Raw genomic sequence first — 6,428 nt, forward strand, 5'->3', positions numbered from 1 at the left:
GCGGTGGAGGGGGACGGCGTGGGCGGCGGAAGGCGACGACGACGGCGATGGGGGGCGGAGGGCGACGGCGACGGTGACGGGCGACGGCTCGGGGGCGACGGAGGGCGACGGTGACGGCGGCAGGGGGCGGAGGATGATGACGACGGGCGACGGCGTGGGCGGCGGACGGCGTCAGCATGGGCTAGGGGGCACGGGCAATGGCTACGGCGGTGGGGCAGCCTGGCCGCGTGGATGAGCTCGTGGCGGCGTCGGGCGGGGGGCAACTGGCAATGAAAACTGAAAATTTTCACAAGTGTTTCTAATATAGTCGAAGCATTGGTCCTGGATCGTGGCACCAACCAGGACCAATGCTGACCTTTAGTCTCGGTTGGTGACACCAACCGGGACCAAAGGTCTCTTTTCAGCAGCCCAAAGGGTGGGAAGCAGAGGGCTATGGTCCCGGTTGGTAGCACCAACCGGGACTAAAGGGGGGGCATTGGTACCGGTTAGTGCCACGAATCGGGACCAAAGGTGTGAATTGGTCCCGGTTCGTGGCACCAACCGGGACCAATGTCCTGCTGCCAAAGCCGCGGTGCGGTGGGATGTTCAGTCCCACCTCGCTAGCCAAGGAGCGACAGGACCGGTTTATAAGCCCTGCCCCGCTAGCTCCATTGAGCTCCTCTCAACTGCAGGCCTCTGGGCCTAATCTCGCACTGATATGCCTGTGGGCCTGCTGGGCCTTCTGTGGGTCTGAATCCTGGCCCATGGATGGGTTTCTAGTCGTATTGAGGCCGTGGTGGACTAGTAGGTGGCATTTCTTTTAATTTTTCCTAGTTTTTTTTATTTTCTTTTTTGCTTTATTTATTTTATTTTGTTTCTACTTACAAAAAAATACTTACTATTGCTATTTTATTTATTTCAGGAAAATTATTTTTGCTTATAATGTTTTGAACAGAAAATACTTTGATAATTCTAGGTCCATCAATTTTATTTATGTTATCAAAGTTTATTCTATTTTATTTTATTTTGTTTATACTTATATATTTCATTAAAGTTTATTTTATTTTATTTGGTTTCTACTTACATCATCAATTTTCATCCCTTTCTGACTTCATTTGTTATTTTTCATGCATTTACTCATTATTTTGAGCTATAAGACCCTGAAATTGAAAAGCAGTTCAAATGAACTTTGAATAGGTTGGAAGTTGGCATGGTATCATCATTTCATCCACATAGCAGGTGCAAGAAAGTTGAGAGGGTTACGGAAAAACCTGGATGCACTTCGTGTACAAAACGGACAATCTCTTCCGAAGTATCAGGATTTCATACGGAAACTCGTCTGTTACAAAGGGATTTCATTTTTTTAAACTTATTTGAACTCCTGAATTTTTGCGTGTTCAAAATGCATCATTCAAAGCCACATCATCAATTTTCAACCCTTTCTGACTTCATTTGTTATTTTTCATGCATTTATTGATTATTTTGAGCTATAAGACCCTGAAATTGAAAAGCATTTCAAATGAACTCTGAAAAGGTTGAAAGTTGGCAGGGTATCATCATTTCATCCACATAGCATGTGCAAAAAAGTTGAGGGGGTTACGACAAAAACTGGATGCACTTCATGTACAAAACGGACAATCACTTTCGAAGTATCAGGATTTCATACGAAAACTTGTTTGTTACAAAGGGATTTCATTTAAAATTATTTGAACTCGTGACTTTTTATGTGTTCAAAATGCACCATTCAAAGCCACATCATCAATTTTCAACCTTTTCTGACTTCATTTGTTATTTTTCATGCATTTACTGATTATTTTGAGCTATAAGACCCTGAAATTGAAAAGCAGTTCAAATGAACTCTGAAAAGGTTGGCATGGTATCATCATTTCATCCACATAGCATGTGCAAAAAAGTTGAGAGGGTTACGGCAAAAACTGGATGCACTTCGTGTACAAAACGGACAATCTCTTTCGAAGTATCAGGATTTCATACGGAAACTTGTCTGTTACAACAGGCATTTCAAATGAACTACGAAAAGGTTGAAAGTTGGCATGATATCATCATAATAGTTATGGAGAAAGTCTTCACTTTTTCTTCGCATGTGTCCTTTCCTTATTGCGCTGTAACCATGGATAATCTTCATCACTTATCAGGACGCTTGGGTCAGCCTTGACTTTGAAGGGAGAAATTTCATGGAACTTTTCATAATCTTCGGACATGTCTGTCTTGCCCTCCACTCCCATGATGTCCCTTTTTCCTGAAAGAACTATGTGGCGCTTTGGCTCATCGTATGATGTATTCGCTTCCTTATCTTTTCTTTTTCTCGGTTTGGTAGACATTTCCTTCACATAGATAAGTTGTGCCACATCATTCGGTAGGACGAACGGTTTGTCAGTGTACCCAAGATTGTTCAGATCCACTGTTGTCATTCCGTACTGTTGGTCTACCTATACCCCACCTCCTGACAGATTGACCCATTTACATTTAAACAAAGGGACCTTAAAATCTACACTACTAGGAAAAACCTTACCAGTAGCGTAGGTTTTTTGCATACCAATAACGCGCGCACCCGCGCTACTGCTACAATGCAACTAACTTTTAGCAGTAGCGCGTTTTTTACCCCATGCTACAGCTAAAAAAGTTACTAGTAGCGTGTTCCGCCCGCACTACTGCTATTACATACACGCGCTACCAGTAATGAAATAGCAGTAGCGTGGGTAAACTACCAACGCTACTAGTATACTATATACTAGTAGCGCACAGTTTCCTCCCCATGCTACTAGTAACTTATTAGGAATTAAAAAAATGAACCAATTCCATTTTATCCTCCCCACGCTACTAGTAACTTATTAGGAATTAAAAAAATTAAAATGAACCAATTCCATTTTATCACACAATTGTCGTATCTACAATCACACAATTTCTCATTGTAGTTGGCGGCAACTCATGTATAATTCCTATCACATAGTGTTGTGTGCCCAGTCAATGTGCGAAGCCTGCCCAGACTGATCACGTGGCCTGCAGCTGCGATGAAACACACCGGGCAGCCTTGCGAGCCACACCTGACCGACGGCGGCCGCCGCCTTGAGTTGCGACGTTGTCACGTCCCTCGCCCTGACCCTCAGCTCCAGCGGGCCTCGATCGATGTCGTCCTCGTGCCTCACCACCAGCGGACGAAGGAATCCATCGGCAGCAACGACACCATCCAGTCCACGAACCTCTCGACGACCATCAGCGTCGCCACCACAAGCCTGCAGCATTACCAACAGAGATTCGGAAACTTCAGATTCTTCAGAAGAATGGCATGGAAAAACAATGGAGTACATGTCGATGCCAATGTGCCACAATTTTTTTCCGGGATTCTTATTTAAGCCATAATGCACAACTGAACTACACACTGAAGTAGCACATAACTACTTCCATGAAAAAAGATAACGCAAAAGATTAGAAGCAATTCTGTTGTGTTGGAAGCCCTAAAAACAAACAGCACCTACGAAGCACATAAGGAGTTAGAAGCATAATTCTTTCGGTAATTTTCTTTCTATCCATTTTTCTAAGTAGTCACATAAGGAGTTAGAGGCATAATTAATTTTTTCACGTTTTCAAAGATAACAAAGTCCATGAATCTACCATTGGTAGAGCATAGTGACTATACAAACTGAAGCCTGGACATATATACCTGCCTGTTCACAGACTTGACAAATGAATTCTGAAGTTAATGGGCTTTTCCTCTTTCCTGAAGAAATCATTTGGTCCGCTCTTTGTTGGTACTACCTAGAAGAATTCCTAATACATTAAATCATTCATCATGTAGTATTTTCCAATCGAAGGAGAAATTCTGAATACAACCTTTGATAGCAAGAGAACTAGTTAAAGTAGAAACCAAAGGACGACATACCTTCTCTCAAACAGGTTATGTTAGATGATCCGCTTGTGTGGTTCTTGTTGAGAGCAGTGAGTAGTTGTCTTCTTGTTGTTGAAACCAGAAAAGTATTGAACCTGCAGCAAGGTTGCATGAAATGGTTTAAAACATTCAAATGAAGCCTCAGTTCACTTGCAGATCAAAGAAATATGAATCTAAGCTGGCCAGGAAAAGCACATAGGTCCTTGTTCCAATTATTCAACATAAGCTGCCGGCAGCGGACGCCTCTAATATACAGTCAAACAAATGAAGGCATAAGAAGAACACCAAGCTGACAGTGGTGACCAAACTAGTCATCAGCCGGCAAGGGCATCATCATGACTCCATCTACTACTTAAGCAAATGGAAACTTACCCAAATGGACCACAGGAACAAAAAGGTGAATTTAGAACAATGTTGATGTATAATCAAGAAGAATTAATATGGTCACTTTACACAAACTGGACGCCAGCAGAACTGTGCTAAACCAGGATGACAGGAAGACTGAAGATTGAATTTAATAGCACACATATATGCATCACATAGAGGATTTCTAGCCGTGATTTTCAGCTATTAGCATGTTAAGTTCTTTTTTCTCTTCTTGCAGGAATGCTTATGCCTCCAGGACTATCTTCTACGTAATAGATAACTTCCAGCCAAATTGTTTTAAGACACTGCTGGAACTTTGAACTTCCACCAGTTCCTTATATTTCCATGTTTGGTTATAATGAATTGCATAGTACATAATTCTAGGTATGTGCTTATAAACCTTAAGAGCCTAACTGGGATGCAAATTCTACAGAAATAGATATAAGAAAAATGTTGTTCATTGTGAAGCTAGTTTTGTTATTTTTTAATGTACTAAAATCTTATGATCAGTCATCACTCAAGGGAGCTTTTCATTATTTTACTCTCTTGTATGTGAATGCAATGAACTTGCTCCTCCCAACGAAAACAAATAGAGCTGCCTGATTTTTTTACCACAGTAATTTTTCAAACCGTACTAAAATCTTTGCATCTCGCACATCAAGGAACTCCAACTAAATATAGTGTACTAACTACTCATAAACCATATTGCTATAGTTGTCTGATTTACTCACATCTGTGAATAATGCTTTACTAAGAACTTTCAGTGAGACAGTTACCTGAAGGTATCAATTCTTCAGAGTTTCAGAGACTGGGACCTGACATCAAGCGCCTCCCTCTACAGCGCCGACTATTAGTCCCCACCATAGTGCTACTGTGTTCAGCAGCCTGCGCAATATTCAGTAAGCGATGGCGTCAACGTTAGGTGTTGCCGCAGAGACAATTGGTACACCTGCAGTGCTTCCTGCTTGGGCATGATGCACCCCGCCGACAAGAAGTGCTTACCCAAGCTATGAGATGTGGAGTTGGAGGTCGTTGGCCCAGCATCGCGTTGGAGAAGACGACGGCGAGCTCGACCATGTGCGATCCATGGTGGTCGTCCTCGTCCATGGAGGACGGTGGCTACTGCACCGATCAAAGAGATAAGTGAGGGGGTGGGGAGAGAAGGAATAAGGGCAGGGGAGAGGGCATGAATCGAGGGAAGTGGAGGGCTCACCGTGCTGGAGTTGGAGGTATCTGAAACCCTAGCCGCAGGGAGGGGTCGCACGCGAGCGCTTACGACCGTCAAGAGTGGATCTGGCCGGAGGGAAGGAAGCACCGTCGCGAGGAGAGCTCGTGGGTGTGCTGCACTCCGACGAGTGCTACAGGAAGTAGCCAGAATCGCCCGGTGTTGGTGGCGGCGGCAAGGGTTCACGGGAGGCAGAGGAGAAAATGGGAACGACGGAGGCTGTTCGCTGGGCTGGGTTGGTTGAGTCGCTGGGCTGAGTCTTTTTTTATTTTGAAACTATCGTTGGGCTGGGTTAGTTGTAGCGCATGTCGTGAGCCGCGCTACGACTATGTTTTAGTGCTAGCGCGTCCTCGCAAACTCTCGCTGCTATTATAATTGTCAGTCGGGCGCTATCGAGAATATTTACCAGTAGCGAGTCTTTTTACCAGTGTCGATACACCGTGCTACTAGTAAGTAGCAGTAGCACGGGTCAGTATAAAGCGCTACTAGTAAGCGACTGCCTATAAGCTTTTCCCTAGTAGTGCTTCTCCGTAGTCAAGTTCCCATATGTCCACTATGTAACCATAATATGTGTCCTTTCCCCTCTCGGTTGCTGCATCAAAGTGGACACCACTGTTTTGGTTGGTGCTGTTTTGATCTTGGGCGATCGTGTAAAACGTATTCACATTTATCTCGTATCCTTTGTAAGTCAATACAGTCGAAGAAGGTCCCCTAGACAACGAGTACAGCTCATCACAAACAGTATTGACACCTCTGAGACGTGTTTCCAACCAAATGCTGAAAGTCCTGATGTGTTCACATGTAATTCAGTCGTCGCACTGCTCCGGGTGTTTTGAGCGCAGACTGTTCTTGTGTTCATCGACATACGGGGTCACCAAGGTAGAGTTCTGTAGGACTGTGTAGTGTGCTTGAGACCAAGAATATCCATCCCTGCATATTATTGAGTCCCCTCCA

The sequence above is a fragment of the Triticum dicoccoides genome, chromosome 5B (assembly GCF_002162155.2).
Source record: "Triticum dicoccoides isolate Atlit2015 ecotype Zavitan chromosome 5B, WEW_v2.0, whole genome shotgun sequence".
NCBI lineage: Eukaryota > Viridiplantae > Streptophyta > Magnoliopsida > Poales > Poaceae > Triticum > Triticum dicoccoides.